Source organism: Desmodus rotundus, chromosome 3 (assembly GCF_022682495.2).
Source record: "Desmodus rotundus isolate HL8 chromosome 3, HLdesRot8A.1, whole genome shotgun sequence".
In the NCBI taxonomy this organism is placed as follows: domain Eukaryota; kingdom Metazoa; phylum Chordata; class Mammalia; order Chiroptera; family Phyllostomidae; genus Desmodus; species Desmodus rotundus.
In genome coordinates this window covers 116,172,294-116,191,468 of record NC_071389.1, presented here as the reverse complement: position 1 = coordinate 116,191,468, position 19,175 = coordinate 116,172,294, and the positions used below count along the sequence as shown (strand labels likewise).

The following is a 19,175-nucleotide window of genomic DNA, read 5'->3' as shown; positions in this document are numbered from 1 at the left end:
GAAGTCAGCTGAACTTCCACTAAACAGAATTTATATTCTATGTAATATAATTTATATTATATGTTTATAGACGTATAGAATTGTTTTTGCATTGCTGTCATTATCTACAGCCTACAGAGATGTAAAATTGCTTCCACAGAATCAGAAATAGATTAAAGCTGTAGCAGGTATGTCCAAACTTTTGGTGTCTCTGGGCCACACTAGAATAAGAAAAATTGTCTTGGGCCACGCATTAAATACACAAACATTAACAAAAACTGATGACCAAAAAAAAGGTTTTAAGTAACTTTATGGTTTTGTGTCGGGCTGCGTATGTCCCATGGGCCACAGGTTGTGCACCCCTGCTCAGTATGCCTAGTCTATAAACTATGGACTATAGACAATGCATAGTTTTCTACTGAAGCACAAGATTTTTTTCCCCTATAGTTGCCTTCATTTTAATAAAAATTCACAAAGTAAGATAACTTTTAGTCACAAATAATGACAGTATAATCAGATTTGGTGTGGTTATTTAAATAAGTGCAACCACTGGCTAGGCCTTCTTGAATTTGCTTTGCTGGAAGATTTCTTAAGGAATCTCAGATTGGACTTGTAAAGCCCTTTATTATTTGCAATCCTGAGACTAGGAATTCAAGAGTAAACAACTCTCTCCACCAGGTTTTACCTGCAGTTCCTAGAACAAGCATGTACACAATTGCATTTCTCTGATACCATGTTCCTAAATATAGTCCCAACCACTTACATTAATCATAACTTTTTATCAAAGTATTTTCCATTCTTTCTATTTCACAAAGAAAACTAAGGAGGAAAAGGCATGTAATTATGAACTACTACACACCAGTGAAGTACAGACCAGCAGTACTCATTAACACACATAAGACAATTTCTCCATCCACACACATTTCTTAAACAACCTAAGTGGCAAAAATGAACACATTCTTTAATAGACCCAAAGAAATAGCCTTTGTATGTAGTAATAAAAAATAAAAATCAAAAGCATATAAAGTATGCTTATTTATCAGTGTTTCAGTATTCTATTTTATTTAGAAATAATCTAAATGTTCCATGAATATTCATTAATTAACCCAATATAATACAAGTTCACTATTTTAAATCATATAAAGATGTTGGAAATTTATCATCAAGCTCACATACTATAGAACATAACTTGAAATAAAGTTTTCAGAATAATTATTCAATTTAATTAAAAACAAATTTATATTTTTCATAATTTTACATTAAGTAAAAGTAATACTAACTTAATGAATCTGATAACATCAATTTATGAAGAGCATATGAAAGTAAAATAAAAATGTATACTTGTATTACACTTAACACTGATAATTCAGAAAAGACATACCTAAATTATATATTAGGGTGGCTAAAAAGTTCATATGGTTTTTTCCATAAAAGAAAATACATATTTTTCATTTTCACCAATAACTTTATTGACTTGGATATTTTTAATACGTTAGCTATCTCCCACATGATATATAACATTGATTGTTTTCAGTTAATGTCTCATTTTGATCCCTATCAACTTCAACTGGTCTACCTGACCTTGTAGCATTGTCCAGAGAGAAATCTCTGGCACTAAACTTTGCAAACCATTTTTGACATGTTCAGATCAGTCATAGCACCTTCACCATACACTGCATAAATGTTTATTTGCATTTTTACACTTCTTGAAATAATAAGGTATAATATGCTGGAAATGTTTCTTATTTCCTTCCATCTTCAGTATTAAAATGGCTACACAAAAATTCACCAATTTTGATAAGTGTTTTTTTAAATACATGCTGAAATGACAGCTGTCACCATACAATCTAACAAAATTGTTTCAAATAAACTTAAGGACAAGTAAGCATTACAATAGCCATCTTATGGAAAAAACCAAACAAACTTTTTGGGCAACACAATGCAAATTAACTTTTATTTTACATTTGATAAAGTTAAAATAGTTCCTTTGAACTAAGAGTAGGAAAAATATTTTTTAATGATCTCTTATTTTTATCTTTACGTTTTTTTAATTACAGTTGACATACAATATATTAGTTCCAGGTGTACAACGCAGTGATTAGATATTACATAACTTACTAAGTGATCACCCTGATAAATTTACTACCCATCTGACACCATACATAGTTATTACACTATTATTTATTGACTATATTCCCTATGGTGTGCTTTACATCCCCATGACTATTCTGTAACTACCAATTTGTACTTTTTAATCTCTTTGCTTTTTTTTTACCCAATCCCCCAACCATCCCTTACATCCCTCACATCTGGAAACTGTCAAAATGTTTTCTGTATCTAAGAGTCTATATCTGTTTGGCTTGTTTGTTAATTTTCTTACCTACTCTTGTTTACCTAACTTAGACTTACGTAACTTATCTAACTTAATAAAGATTTACCTAACTTACATAAACTTAAGTTACTAAAATATTTCTGAGTTAGGTTCTATAAAAATACTTTTTCCAATCAGAATAGAGATTTTTTTAGTATAATAGACTTTATAATCTAACGTATTAATACCATGTGGAGGTAAAAAACACTATTATTTAATGCTTTTCTGAATGACAGACACATAATGATACAAACCTAGTAGCTTATAGCCTCAGTCAGCCATTAAATTCAATTATATAGTTTTCAATAAAAAGTCACAAGGCATACAAAGAAACAGAAAAGTATGGGCCATATGAAGAAAACAACTGAAATATATAAAGCAATTACTAACAAAACTAAAGGGAGAAACAGACAAAAACACAATCATAGTTGAGGACCTTAATACTCTGATGAGAGCTCTGCATAGATCATCTACACAGAAAATCAACAAAGAAATATCAGCCTTAAATGACACATTAGACCAAATGGACATAACTGGTGTTTCCAGAGCCTTTCATCCCAGAACCCCTTCTTCCTAGTGCACAAAAAACATTCTCAAGGATAGACCATGTATTGGGTCACGAAGCTAGCTTGAACAAATTCAGAAGATTGAAATTATACCAAGCATATTCTGTGTCCACAATGCTTTGAAACTAGATATCAGTTGCAGCCCTCACTAATGTGGCCCAATTGGTTGGGCATCATCCCACAAACCAAAAGGTCATGGGTTCAACTCCCAGTCAGGGTACATACCTAGGTTATGAGTTTGGTCGCTGGTCAGGACACATACAAAGGGCAACAGATCGGTGTTTCTCCCCCTCTCTTTCTCCCTCCCCTCCCTTCTCTCTAAAAAAAAAAAAAAAGAAAAGAAAGAAAGAAAGATGGAAGGAAGGACAGAAGGAAGGAAGGAAGGAAGGAAGGAAGGAAGGAAGGAAGGAAGGAAGGAAGGAAGGAAGGAAGGAAGGAAGGAAGGAAGGAAGGAAGGAAGGAAGGAAGGAAGGAAGGAAGGAAAGAAAGAAAGAAAGAAAGAAAGAAAGAAAGAAAGAAAGAAAGAAAAAGAAAGAAAGAAGTCAACTTCAAAAAGGAAGTAAAAAAACCCCAAAATACGTTGGGGTAATAAAACATACTACTAGAATAAAAAACATACTACTAAAACATGACTGGGTCAAAGGAAAAATAAAAGGTGAGGTCAAAAGATATATAGAGACAAATGAGAATGACAATACGACATATCAAAACTTCTGGGGTTTCCAGAAATCAATAATAAGAGGGAATAAAAGGCCTATCACGAGAAACAAGAAAATTCCCAAGTAAACAACCTAACATTACTTCTTAAAGAAGAACAAAAGCAGCCCAAAGTCAACAGAAGAAAGAAAAAAAATAAAAATTAGAGCAGAATTGAAAGAAATAAAGAACAAAAAGACTATACAAAAAATTAATACAACAAAAAGTTCTTTTTTTTTTAATTTTTATTGTTATTCAATTACACTTGTATGCCTTTTCTCCCCATCCCTCCACCCCTCCCCAGCTGAACCCACCTCCCTCCCCCAACTCCACCCTCCCCCTTGGTTTTGTCCATGTGTCCTTTATAGTAGTTCCTGTAATCCCCTCTTCCCACTGTCCCCCCCCCCCCCCCCGGCTATTGTTAGATTGTTCTTAACTTCAATGTCTCTGGTTATACTTTGTTTGCTTTTTTCTTCTATTGATTATATTCCAGTTAAAAGTGAGATCATATGGTATTTGTCCCTCACTGCCTGGCTTATTTCACTTAGCATAATGCTCTCCAGTTCCATCCATGCTGTTGCAAAGGGTATAAATTCCTTCTTTCTCTCTGCTGCGTAGAATTCCTTTGTGTAAATATACCATAGTTTTTGGATCCACTCGTTTGCTGATGGGCACTTAGGTTGCTCCAGTACTTGGCTATTGTAAATTGTGCTGCTATGAACATTGGGGTGCACAGGTTCTTTTGGATTGGTGTTCCGGGGTTCTTAGGCTATAATCCCAGCAGCAGAATTGCTGGGTCAAGGGCAGTTCCATTTTTAGTTTTCCGAGGAAATTCCATATTGTTTTCCACAGTGGCCTCACCAGTCTGCATTCCCACCAACAGTGCACTAGGGTTCCCTTTTCTCCACGTCCTCTCCAACATTTGTTTGTGGATTTGTTTATGTTGGCCACTCTGACTGGTGTGAGATGGTACCTCATTGTGGTTTTAATTTGCATCTCTCTGATGGCTAGTGATGCTGAGCATCTTTTCATATGTCTCTGGGCCCTCTGTATGTCTTCCTTGGAGAAGTGTCTGTTCAAGTCCTTTACCCATTTTTTAATTGGGTTGTTTGTCTTCCTGGAGTGGAGTCCTGTGAGTTCTTTATATATTTTGGAGATCAGGCCCTTGTCTGAGGTATCATTGGCAAATATGTTTTCCCATACTGTTGGTTCTCTTTTTATTTTAGTGCTGTTTTCTTTAGCCATGCAGAAGCTTTTTATTTTGATGAGGTCCCATTTGTTTTTTCTTTCCTTTATGTCCCTTGCTTTAGGGGATGTGTCTGTGAGGATGTTGCTGTGTGGAATGTCTGAGAATTTCCTGCCAATGTTTTCCTCAAGGACTTTTATGGTGTTACGACTTATATTTAAGTCTTTTATCCATCTTGAGTTTATTTTCGTGTATGGCGTAAGTTGGTGATCGAGTTTCATTTTTTTGCACGTAGCTGTCCAGATCTCCCAACACCATCTGTTGAAGAGGCTGTTTTTGCTCCGTTTTATGCTTCTGCCTCCTTTGTCAAATATTAATTGACCATAAAGACTTGAGTTTATTTCTGGGCTCTCTGTTCTGTTCCATTGGTCTATGTGCCTGTTTTTATGCCAGTACCAGGCTGTTTTGATGACAGTGGCCTTGTAATACAGTTTGATATCAGGTATTGTGATCCCTCCTGCTTTGTTCTTCTTTCTCAAAATTGCTGCAGGTATTCGGGGTCGTTTATGGTTCCATATAAATTTCTGAAATGTTCGTTCTATATCTGTGAAATATGTCATTGGTACTCTAATAGGGATTGCATTGAATCTATAAATTGCTTTGGGTAATATGGCCATTTTGATAATGTTAATTCTTCCAATCCATGAGCATGGTACATGCTTCCATTTGTTTGTGTCTTCCTTAATTTCTTTCTTCAGTGTTGTGTAGTTTTCTGAGTACAGGTCTTTTACCTCCTTGGTTAGGTTTATTCCTAGGTACTTTATTTTTCTTGCTGCTATATCAAACGGGATTTTTTTCCTGATTTCTGTTTCTGCAGTTTCGTTGTTGGTATACAGGAATGCCTTTGATTTCTGAGTATTGACTTTGTATCCAGCTGTTTTGCCAAATTCATTTATTAGGTCGAGTAGTTTTTGAGTGGAGTCTATAGGGTTTTCCATGTACACTATCATGTCATCTGCAAACAGTGACAGTTTCATTTCCTCCTTTCCAATTTGGATGCATTTTATTTCTTTTTCTTGTCTGATTGCTGTGGCTAGGACTTCCAATACTATGTTGAATAGAAGTGGTGAGAGAGGGCATCCTTGTCTTGTTCCTGATCTTAGTGGGAAAGCTCTAAGTTTTTGTCCATTGAGTGTGATGTTGGCTGTAGGTCTCTCATATATGGCCTTTATGATGTTGAGGAATGCTCCCTCTATTCCCACTTTGCTGAGTGTTTTTATCAGAAATGGGTGCTGTATCTTATCAAATGCTTTTTCTGCATCTATTGATATGATCATGTGATTTTTGTCTTTGCAGTTATTGATGTGATGTATTATGTTTATTGATTTGCGAATATTGTACCATCCTTGCATCCCTGGGATGAATCCCACTTGGTTATGGTGGATGATCTTTTTAATGTATTGCTGGATGTGGTTTGCCAATATTTTGTTGAGGATTTTAGCGTCTATGTTCATCAGCGATATTGGCCTGAAGTTTTTTTTTCTTCATTGTGCCTTTATCTGGTTTTGGGATTAGGATGATGCTGGCCTCTGAAAAAGAATTTGGGAGTCTTCTGTCATTTTGAATTTTTTCAAATAGTCTGTGAAGGATAGGGGTTAGCTCTTCCTTAAATGCTTTGTAGAATTCTCCTGTGAAACCATCTGGTCCAGGGCTTTTGTGTGCTGGGAGTTTTTTGATGACTGCTTCAATTTCGTCTGCTGTTATTGGTCTGTTCAGGTTTTCTGCTTCTTCTTCATTCAGTTTTGGAAGATTATATTCTTCTAAAATGTGTCCATTTCACCTAGGTTTACAAATTTCTTAGCATACAGTTCTTCGTAGCAATTTCTTACAATCCTTTGTATTTCTGTGCTATCGGTTGTAATCTCTCCTCTTTCATTTACAATTGTGTTTATTTGGATCCTCTCTCTTTTTGTCTTGATGAGCCTACTTAAAGGCTTGTCAATTTTGTTTATCTTTTCAAAGAACCAGCTCCTGGATTCATTGATTCTTAGAATTGTGCTTTTAGTCTCTATGTCATTTAACTCTGCTCTGATCTTGGTTATTTCCTTCCTCTGCTTGCTCTGGGCTGTCTTTGTTGTTCTTCCTCAAGTTCTTGTAGGAGTAGGGTTAGGTTGTTTGTTTGAAATGTTTCTATCTTTTTAAGGTAGGCCTGTATTGCTATGAACTTCCCTCTCAGGACTGCCTTTGCTGTGTCCCATAGGTTTTGGGTTGTTGTGAGTTCGTTTTCATTTGTTTCCAGAAAGTTTTTGATTCCTTCCCTAATCTCGTTCTTGACCCATTCATTGTTTAATAGCATGCTATTCAGTCTCCATGATTTTGAGTGTTTTGGGTTTTTTCCTTTGGGGTTGGTTTCTAGTTTCAGTCCCTTGTGGTCAGAGAAAATGCTTGAGATGATTTCAATTTTCTTGAATTTGCTGAGGCTTGCTTTGTGTCCTATCATGTGGTCTATCTTTGAAAAAGTTCCATGTACACTTGAAAAGAATGTGTATTTTGCTTGTTTGGGATGAAAAGCTCTATATATATCAGTTAAGTCCATTTCCTCTAGGGTATTGTTAAGTGACACAATATCCTTGTTGGTATTGCATTTGGAAGACCTGTCCATTTTTGATAGTGGGGTGTTAAAGTCCCCTACTATAATTGTGTTGCTATCAATATCTTTCTTGAAGTCCTCCAAGATTTTCTTTATGTATTTGGGTGCTCCTATGTTGGGTGCATATATATTTACAATGTTTATGTCTTCTTAGTGGATTCTTCCTTTGAGTATTATGAAGTGACCTTCTGGGTCTCTCTTTATGGCCCTTCTTTGGAAGTCTATTTTGTCTGATATGAGTATTGCTACCCCTGATTTTTTTTCCTGTCCGTTTGCTTGGAAAATTTGTTTCCAGCCCTTCACTTTCAGTCTGTGTAAGTCTTTTGTCCTGAGATGGGTCTCTTGTAGGCAGCATATGTGTGGGTCATGTTTTCTTATCCATTCAGGTAATCTATGTCTTTTGATTGGAGCATTTAATCCATTTACGTTTAACGTTATTATCGATAGGTAGTTATTCATTGCCATTTTTTCCTACCTGTGTTCCTCTGTCTTTCTCTTTTCCTTCCTTTCCTTAAAGCAGTCCCTTTAGCATCTCTTGCAGAGCTGGTTTGGTGGAGCTGTATTCTTTTACACTTCTTTTGTCTGGGAAACTCTTTATTTGGCCTTCTATCTTGATTGAGAGCCTTTCTGGGTAAAGTAGTCTTGATTGCAGGCCTCTGTTTCTCATTACTTGGAATATTTTTTGCCATTCTCTTCTGCCTTGGAGCGTTTCCATTGAGAAGTCAGTTGCTAACCTTATTGGGGCTCCCTTGTATGTTACTTCCTTTTTCTCCCTTGCTGCCTTTAAGATCCTCTCTTTGTCTTCGAAATTTGCCATTTTAATTATGATGTGTCTTGCAGTGGGTCTCTTTGGGTTCCTCTTGCTTGGGACTCTCTGTTTCCTGGATTTGGGTGACTTTTTCTCTCCTCAGATTAGGGAAATTTTCCATCATTACTTTTTCAAACAGGTTTTCTATCCCTTGCTCTTCTTCTTCTCCTTCTGGTATTCCTATTATACGGATATTGTTACGTTTCATGTTGTCCTGCATTTCCCTTATTGCCTCTTCATTCTTTCTGAGCCTCTTTTCCTTTTCCTGCTCTTTCTGGGTGTTTTTTTCTACTTTGTCCTCCAGCTCACTGATCCAATCCTCTGCTTCATCAAGTCTGCTTTTGATTCCTTCTACTGTGTTCTTCAATTCAGAAATTGTATTCTTCATTTCCTCTTGGCCCTGGTTGATAGTTTCTATTTCCTTTTTCATGTTGATATAGTTTGCAGTGAGTTCATTGTAGTTTCCCTGTAGTTTCTGGTAGTTCTCTTTGAGCTCAGAGAGCTCAGTGAGCTTCCTGATGACCATTGCTTTGAACTCAGTATCTGATAGTTGACTTGCCCTTTTTCAGTTAGCCTTCTTTCTGAGGCTTCCTCCTTTCCTTTCATTTGGGGATAGTTTCTTTGTCTTCCCATTGTTTGTGAGACTCTTCTTGTTAGCCTCTGCTTCTCAAATTGATCTATTCTGACTCCCTGGGTTTATGGTATGAACTTCTATGGTAGAATGCCAATGGGATTCAGTGGTGGTGTCTCCTTAATCTCCTGGGCTCACTGGCAACAAAAAGTTCTTTAAAAAAATTAATAAAATCAAACATCTGGCTGGACTCACTAAGGAAACAAGAGAAATGACTCATATAAACAAAATCAGAAATGAAAGAGGAGAAGATACTACAAACATCACAGATATACAAAGGATCATACTAGAATACCATGGAAGATTATATGCCACCAAATTCAGTCCTAGAAAAAATGGATAAGTTCCTAGAAACATATAACTTCCCAGACTGAATCATGAAGACATGGAAAATCTAAACAGACTGATAAACAGTGAGGAAATTGAAACAACCATAAAAAATCTCCCACAAAATAAAAGTACAGGAACAAATGACTTCACTAGTGAATTCTACCAAACATTCAAGGAAGATTTGACATCTATCCTTCTCAAACCCTTCCAAAACATTGAAAAAGGGGAAATACTTTTTAGCACATTTTGTGAGGCCAACATAACCCTGATACAAAAATCTGGCAAGGATAATATTAAGAAAGAAAACTACAGACCATTATCTTTCAAGAATACAAATGCAAAAATCATAAACAAACTAGTAGCAAATCAAATACAATACATTAAAAAAATAATACATTGTGGTCAAGTGGGATTCATTCCAGGGGCACAAGCATGGTTCAACATATGCCAATCAATCCATGTAATACACAACATTAACAGAACAAAGGATAAAAAGCATTCAGGCTTACTAATAGATTCAGAAAAAGTATAAGATACATCATTTCAAAACACTCTGTAAAATGGATACAGAAGGAAAGTACCTCAACATAAAAAGGCCTTATATGACAAACCCTCAGCCAATGTCATACTCAATGGTGAAAAACTAAAAGCTTTTTTCTAAAATCAGGAACAAGACAAGGATGCCCACTCTCACCATTCTTATTAAACATAGTTCTAGAAGTCCTAGCCAGAGCAGTCAGGTAAGAGAAAGAAAGAAAAGGCAATAAGGGAGAAAGAAGTCAAAGTATCACTTTTTGCAGATGACAGGATTATGTGTATTGAAAACCCTAAACACTCCACCAAAAAGCTAATAGAGACAATAAACAAATACAGTCAAGTTGCAGGATGTAAAATCAATGTACAAAAAATCCACTGCTTTAATATATACTGACAATGAAACTTCATTAAAACATGAAAAAAGAAAAAAAACAATTCCTTTTGCAACTGCAGCCAAAAGAATAAAATACCTAGGAAAAAACTTAACAAAGGATGTGAAGGAATGTATACTGAAAACTACAAAGCATTATTAAAAGAAATTTTAAAAGACACAATGAAATGGAAAGATATTCCATATTCATGGATTGAAAGAATCAATAGAGTTAAAATGGCCATATTACTGAAAGCAATACACAGATTTAATGCAATCCCCATCAAAATCCCAATATCATTTTTTAAAATATACCTTATTTATTATGCTATTTTTTTCTCACCTTTATCCCCCTCTGCATTGCACCATCCCTCCCTCCAGCAATTCCCCTTAGTTCATATCCATGGGTTGTACATATAAGTTCTTTGGTTTCTCCATGTCCTATATATACTATTCTTAACCTCCTCCTGTCTATTTTGTGCCTACTCTTTATGCTTCCTATTCCCTGTACCTCTTCCCCAATTCTCCCTCCTCCCCCTATCCACTGATAACCCTACATGTGATCTCCATTTATGTGATTCTGTTCCTCTTCTAGTTGTTTGCTTAGTTTTCGTTTTTCTTTTTTAGATTCACTTGTTTATAGTTGTGAGTTTGTTGCCATTTTACTGTTGATATTTTTTATCTTCTTTTTCTTAGATAAGTCCTTTAACATTTCATATAAAATGGGCTTGGTGATGATGAACTCCTTTAACTTGACCTTATCTGGGAAGCATTTTATCTGCCCTTTCATTATAAATGATAGCTTTGCTGGATATTGTAATCTTTGATGGAGGTCCTTTCCTTTCATGACTTTGAATACTTCTTTCCAGTCCCTTCTTGCCTATAAGGTTTCTTTTGAGAAATCAGATGACAGTCTTATGGGAACTCCCTTGTAGGTAAGTGTATCCTTTTCTCTTGCTGCTTTTAAGATTCTCTCCTTCTCTTTCATCTTGGGTAATGTAATTATGATGTGGCTTGGCGTGTGCTTCTTTGGGTCCAACTTCTGTGGGAGTCTCTGAGCTTCCTGGACTTCCTGGAGATCTATTTCCTTTGCCAGATTGGGAAAGTTCTCCTTCATTATTTTTTCAAATAAGTTTTCAATTTCTTACTGTTCTTCCTCTTCTACTCTGGCACCCCTATGATTCAGATGTTGGAAGGTTTAAAGTTGTCCCAGAGGTTCTAAGTCTCTCCTCATTTTTTTGATTTCTTGTTTCTTCATTCTGCTCTGGTTGAATGTTTATTTCTTCCTTCTGCTCCAAACTGTTGATTTGAGTCCTGGTTTCCTTCCCATCACCGTTGATTCCCTCTGCATTTTCCTTTATTTCACTTTACATAGCCTTCACTTTCTCCTCTGTTTTGGGACCATATTCAACCATTTATGTGAGCATCCTGATTACCAGTGTTTTGAACTAGGCATCTGATAGGTTGGCTATCTCTTCATTGCTTAGTTCTATTTGTTTAGTGGAGTTTTGATTGGTTCTTTCATTTGGGCCATTTTTTTCATCTTGGGGCACCTGTTAAGTAGTAAGGGGTGGGGTCTTAGGTATTCGCCAGGGTTGGGCAACCCACATTGCTGTGCTGTGGCACTGTATGTGGGGAAGGGGTCCAAGACTTAACAATGTGGCCCACTCAGCTCTCTGCCAGCTTCCAGTCCCCTCTATGGCTACCCAGAAGCAAATTGGCCCTTCTGGTGCTGATTCCCGGGTGGATGAGTTTGTGTTCATTCTAAGACGCCATGGGTCTCTCCAACGAACTCTCCTGTGAGGCTCGGAGTTTCTCCCACTGACTCAACACCCACAGGTTTTATAGCCAGAGGTTTTGAGGCTTTATTTCCTCAAGCTGGAACCCTGGGTTGTGCGGTTCATCTGGCTCCCCAGTTGTTCCTCCCAGTCTATCCACATGCAAATGTGGGACCACCCACTCCATTGGCTGCTGCCTTGCCAAACCCGGGTCTCCCAGCCACCGCCTTGCTGTGTATCCTCTTCACCCAGGCTGCCCATCTTGGGCCCTCCTACCAGTCTGGATGAATGTTTCTTCTTCAACTCCTTGGTTTTCAGACTTCCATACAGTTTGATTTTCTGGGAGTTCTGGTTGTTTTCTGTTTTTGAATTGGTGGTTATCCTTCTCTTGGTTGTGGAGGAAGGGAAGTATATCTACCTACACCTCTATCTTGGCTGGATAACCCAGTGTCATTTTTTAAAGAAATAGAACAAAGAAAATTGTCAGATTTGTATGGAATCATGAAGACTCAGTAACCAAAGAAATCCTGAAAAAGAATGAAGCCAAAGGTATCACACTACCTTATGTCAAATTATACTACAGGAATATGGTAATAGCAGAAAAACAGGCACACAGACCAATGGCACAGAATTGAGAGCCCATAAGTAAAAGCACAAGTACATGGACAAATAATTGTTGACAAAGGAGCTGAAAACACAGAATGGAGAAAAGAAAGCCTCTTCAATAAATGGTGCTGGGAGAATTGAGAAGCCACATGCAAAAAAACAAAACAAAATTATAGTTTGTTCTCATGTAAAGAAGTTAATTCAAAATGGGTCAAAAACCTAAATATAAGATCTGAAACAATAAATTACATAGAATTTGACACTAAAGGTAAGGGAAGTAAAGGCAAACCTAAAGGAATGGGACTGTATCAAACTAAAAAGTTTCTTCATAGCAAAAGAAATAAAAAAACAAAACAAAAACGCAACTGCCTGGAGTGGGAGATAATATTTGCAAACAACAGCTCCAACAAAAGGTTATTATCCAAAATATATAAAGCACTCATAAAACTCAATACCAAACAAACAATCCAGTTTAAAAATGGGCAGAGGTTCCCTTTTCTCCATATCCTCACCAACACTTGTTTGTTGATTTATTATTGACGCCATTCTGACAGGTATAAGATGAAAATCGAATTGAGGTTTTAATTTGCATTTCTTTGATGATTAGTGATGATGAGCATTTTTTTCATATGTTTATGGGTCCTCTCTACGTCCTCTCTGGAGAAGTGTCTATGCAGGTCTTTTGCTCATTTCTTAATTGGGTTGTTTGTCTTCCTGGTGTTGAGTTGTGTGAGTTCTTTGTATATTGTGGAGATTAAACCCTTATCAGATGTATCATTGGTGAAAATGTTCTCATACAGTGGGTCCCCTCATTAGTCTTGCTGATGGTTTCTCCAGCTATGCAGAAGCTTTTTAATTTGATGTAGTCCTGTTTGTTTATTTTCTCCTTTGGTTCCAGTACCTTAGGAGATACATTGGCAAAAATATTGGTACGTGGGTATCTGAGATTTTACTGCCCATGTTGGACTGACTTAGGGAGGGGCAGGGATGGGCCTGGTTGAAGGTGTGGAATGGAGGAAAAAGCGGGAGTAACTGTAATAGCATAAACAATAAAAATAAATACATTTTTTAAAAAAGAAAAAGTGCTCAGAGGATCTGAACAAATACCTCTCCCAAGAAGACTTACAAATGACTATCAGATATATGAAAAGATGTTCAACTTCACTAGGTATTAGGGAAATGCACACCAAAACTACAATGAGATACCACCTCACACCTGTTAGAATGGCTATTATCAACAAGACAGGTAATAACAAGTGTTGGAGAGGTTGTGGAGAAAAAGCAGTCCTCATTCACTACTGGTGGGAATGTAAACTGGTACAACCACTATGGAAAACGGTATGGAGTTTCCTCAAAAAAACTAAGAATAGAGTTACCATCAATCCCTCTTTTGGGTATCTACCCGAAAAACTCAAAAACATTTATTCACAAAGATATATACACCCTTATGTTCATTGCAGTATTATTCATGGTGGCCACGAATGGAGACAACCAAAGTATTCTTTGATAGAGGACTGGATAAGAAGATTGGTACATGTATGTACTATGGAATACTAGTCAAACATAAGAAAGACAAAATACTGCCATTTGCCACAACATGGATGGACTTTAAGAATGTTATGCTAAGTGAAATAAGTCAGTCATAAAAAGCTAAGAACCATATAATTTCACTCATATGTAGGATATAAACCCAAAACTCATAGACACAGACAGACAACAATGTGGTGGTTACCAGAGGAAAGGAGGTGGGAGGATAGTAATGGTAAATAGGGTCAAATATATGATGGTGGAAGATGACCTGACTTTGGGTGGTGGGCACATAATGCAGTATATAGATTATATATCATAGAATTGTATACTTGAAACCTGTATGACCCTGTTAACCAATGTTACCCACCAAAATTTAATAACATAAAAAATAAATGGTGTCTCCCATAGACAACATATAAAAAATAAAATAAAAATAAAATGAAAGTATGTGGGGAAACTGAAGACTAAAGGCCTGTGGAAAATGGTTTAGAATTTGAGATGTAGTATCATTGCAATCAACTCTGTTTTATTCTGATGTGTGCTTCCTACTAAACTTCTGCTCTTCTGTGCATACTCAAGAAATATAATCATGCATAAACCTTATTTTCATTAATCTGGCCTTTTATTTAGATTTTTTTCCTTTGGAAAATAAAAAGGAAAAATAAGTCAACAGATTCTGTATCTGAAAAAGCCATGATAACCAACTGTCTTAAAAATGCTAAGAACTAAAGGAAAGATGTGGAGAAAGTAAAGAAAATAGTGTGGAACGAAAAGGAAATATCAATAAAGAGAGAAAACCTACAGATAACCTGAAAGAAATGCTGGAGCTGAAAAGTATAATAATGGAAATGAGAAATGCACTGGTGGGATTTAAAGGCAGATTCGAGCAGGCAGAAGAAAGAATCAGCAAGCTTTAAGATAGGAAAGTGCAAATTATTAAGCCTGAGGAACAGAAAGGAATAAGAATGAAGAAAAGTGAACAGAGCCAAAGGTACCTGTGGGATACCATCAAGCAAACAAATATATACACTGTGGGAGTCCCAGTAGGAGAAGAGAAAGAGAAAGGATCAGAGAGAATATTTGAAGAGATAATGGCTGATAATTTCTGAAAACTGATGAAACATGAATATAAACATCCACAAAGTTCAGTGAACTTAAGATGAACTCAGGGACCAACACTGAAATATACTATAATTAAGCTTTCAAAACACAAAGAAAAATGGAGTATGGGTAGAATGGATGTTTGTCACCTCCAAGATTCTTTCTTCTGCCTGCTCAAATCTGCCTTTAAATCCCACCAGTGCATTTTTCATTTCCATTATTATACTTTTCAGCTCCAGCATTTCTTTTAGGTTATCTGTAGGTTTTCTCCCTTTATTGATATTTCCTTTTTGTTCACACACTATTTTCTTTACTTTCTCCACATCTTTCCTTTAGTTCTTAGCATTTTTAAGGCAGTTGGTTATCATGGCTTCCCATGCAGTCCTTCATGATATCTGTCATTCCCCATACACTGGCTTGAAGAAAAGATTGTAAGGCCCAAAAGAAGGTGAAACCATGCAAAAGCAGAGCCTGGGTCCCTGAGTCACTGCAATGAAGGCTGCTCACTGAATGCCCTCTCTAAACAAAGCGATCAAGTCTCTATTTTGTGACACTGATAGTTCAGGGGCTATCTGATTTAAAAATAGCATTATCCCAAAGAACAGATTTTGCCTGTGTCATTTTGTTGCCAAGAATGCCCACCCTATTATATCTGACTTAAAATGCTAAAAAGTCCATCTGAAATATCACTTCTTTCTCTAGTTACCAAGTCAAAAAATATTGTCCCTCTTCTAACATTAAATATATCTATTTTTATTATTTTATAGCACTGATCACGTAGCATTTAATAATATTTATGTTCATGTTTTGCTCTGCAATAGATTGTGTGCTTCCAAAAAGCAAATCATATTTCTTTCATCTTTATATGTTTGGTACTGTGTTTTGTACTGCGCGTTGTTCACAGGCACTATGTATGTATTGCATTATAGAGGCAGCTAGTGTTAAACATCATTCATCTTCCCTAAATCACCTCTGCAGGTTGATCCTGCAGGTTGGTCCTCCTGATGGTTAGCATCTACATTGGAACCCAACTTTCCATTTCTTGAATGCTTTTTTGGCTCTGACTCCACCACCTTTTCTGTCACTTTCTTAGACATGCATTAAGGGCAGCTTTTTTTCCCTAAAACTTCCCCTTAAAGCTAAATATTGTTCATTAGGACATTTCCACTTGTTTTTGTCCTTTGCTTCCAAAAAACAACTTTTAAAATATTCATTACAGAAACTCAGAAGTTTCCCCACACCTCCTACATGGTCTGATAGGAATGAATCACACTACACATCTCTAGCCAACGCTCTTCTACAACTTCTCTTTTCACCCAGAGTACCACTTCCCCATATATGTAGTAAGTCAGGTTTTATTTAGTACTTCCATAGCTGGTTAATTATGTCTCACTGTACTAATCTACAGATCAAGCTTTTTGGCTCCTCTTTTCTCTTAGCTCTTTTGAAATCTAATCTTTATTTGAAATGTTCAAGTAGTATTATCTATCTGATATACACCATGTTAAGTATATAAGGTATTTTGTACATTATCTTACTTAATCTCATTTAATTCTACTCACAATCATATGAAGAAATTATTAAAGTAGAAATTACCATATGAACAGCAATTCCACTTTTGCTCCTGAAAGAAACAAAATTACTATCTTGAAGTAATATCTACATCCTTATGTTTTATACAGCATTATTTACAGTAGCCAAAATATGGAAACACCTTAAGTGTTCATCTCTAGATGAATTGATAAAGAAAATGTGATATAATGGACTACTATTCAGCCATAAAAAAGGAGGAAATTCTGCCATTTGCAACAACATGGATGAACTCTGAGGGCATTATGCTAAGTGAAATAACTCAGAGTGAGAAAGAAAAATACCACATAATCTCACTTATATGTAGAATCTTAAGAAAAGAAGAAAGAAGTCGTAGGTTCAGAAAACTGGTGGTTGCCAGAGGTGAGGGATGAGCAAAATGGGTGAAAGTGGTTAAAAGGTACAAATTTCCAGTTTTAAATCAATTTAAGTCCTGGAGATAGAATGTAAAGCATGGTGACTATAGTTAATAACACTGTATTTTATATTTGAAACTAGTTAAGAGAGTAGATTTGAAAAGTTCTCATCACAAGAAAACATAATTTGAACTATGTGTGGCAATGGATGTTAACTGGATTTATTGCTGATCATTTTGCAATATACACAAATACCAAATCATTATGCTATACATCTGACTATCTCAATTAAAAAATAATAAACTTTAAGCCATACATCAAAAGTCAAAACAGAAATACAAAGCTCACTTGTCCAGAGATCTTCTCCTTCCAAATGGGCATAAAATTCTTAGTTGATTTGAACTTAAGACAGGCAATTAATACTAGCAAAACAGATTTTCTGTTGTGTCTCATCCAACAGAGAATAGCACTCTACAAACCATACTTTTTTAAAGAATCACCAAGCGGTGAGGCAGTAAAACAAAATTCTCAATAACTTCTGCCACTAATGATTATTGGCTGTAAAGGAACCAAGGTGAAAACGAAAAGCAAAATTAGTAGAGAAGAAAATTGAAACTAGAAAAACAGTACAGAGTTCCATTTCTACTTTGGGTTCACCTCTGGGGGTGAAGACACACCTGGTACACTACTCTCATGATGATATTTACACTTGTTAGATGAATCTGTTGGACACCTTGGTGAAGACTTCCAAAACTGTTTAATGATCATTTTCAGAGAAGGGTGAAATAAAGTCTCTTCTACTTATATAAAAAGGAACTCATATTAAAGATAGTACTTAACTCATTAACTGGTGTCATCCAAAGGAGAATGTAAGTTAAAAAAACATTTATATGTAGATCAGGAATATTGAAGTGAATGTGCAAATGGAAGCACCTTTTCTACACTGTATCCTTCTTTGGCCAGAATTAACATGTGTATAGATAAGAATTATATTGTATTGCTATCGGTTATCTATGCTTTACAGAATTGTAAAGTAGCTCCAAGAGAATTAGAATCAGAAAGTGTGGAAGGGTATGCTATAAATTATGCATAGTTTTCCACTGAAGCACAGAATTTCCCAATAGTAGCCATTGTTCATATTCAGAAAATCAGTAAGACTGAACCAAACACTAGGGCCAACAAGCAGCTTAAAACAGCCCTATAGAGGACTGGTACAACTGCTTTTCTCTTCTTTCCAAGTCTTCAAAACACAGCAGTGGATAGACAGCACCAATTTTGGGATAGGAACTGGATTTGAATACTAATACCCATCATGCAGTAGCTGTGAAATGCTAGTGAGTTTATTTAACTTCTCTATGCCTCAGTTTTTCTACCTATGAAACTGGAAGAGTAATGCCATCCCTACAGGGTATATATGATGATTAAATTAAATAATGTGTGTAAAGCACTTAGCACAATGCCTGGCAAACATTTAACACAATGCCTGGCAAGCATTTAACAAATAGTATCTAGTAAGTACATGTCACTTGGTAATTAAAATACCAAATTAATCTGTAAAGATGGGCAATACTTGTCACTTCCAGAAGACATAACTCCAGTAATTACAATGATTCTTTACATTTGACAGTGAATAGAACAATTTTACATAAATTCTTATTTTAACCTGTGTTCAAGTGAAGATTATAGATTACCAAATGTAAACATAAGTATGTGTATGTGTTTATTACAGCTAATTTCCACCAAAGAATCTGTATTCACTTAACTAATAAGTTGTCCACAGATATTAACTCCTCAATTAGAAATCAGATCATTAACTTAAGTGATAGTAAGTAGTCATTGGAAGCCATTTAGCATATCCAGATTATGCTTTTATAGTCTGGCAAAGTGATCAATTATGCACAATTATCCTTGAATTTTATAATTTTTGAAAAAATTTATTTTGTAATAAGAGACCTAAATAAAAACAGATCATAGAAAATAGTAATTAATATTAATACAAGAAAATCTGATTTAGTTCAAATGCTAACTCAGCTGTGTAGCTGATGACTGTCAGATCTTATAGATATATGTTGTTAGGTGTGATATAGTGT

At 35.9% G+C, this 19,175-nt stretch overlaps 1 protein-coding gene across 1 annotated transcript in view; it reads left to right on the top strand.

Moving 5' to 3' along the window:
• AKAP3 (A-kinase anchoring protein 3) overlaps positions 1-19,175 on the top strand; it is a 42,047-nt gene that overhangs the window by 9,982 nt on the left and 12,890 nt on the right. The window lies entirely within an intron of this gene.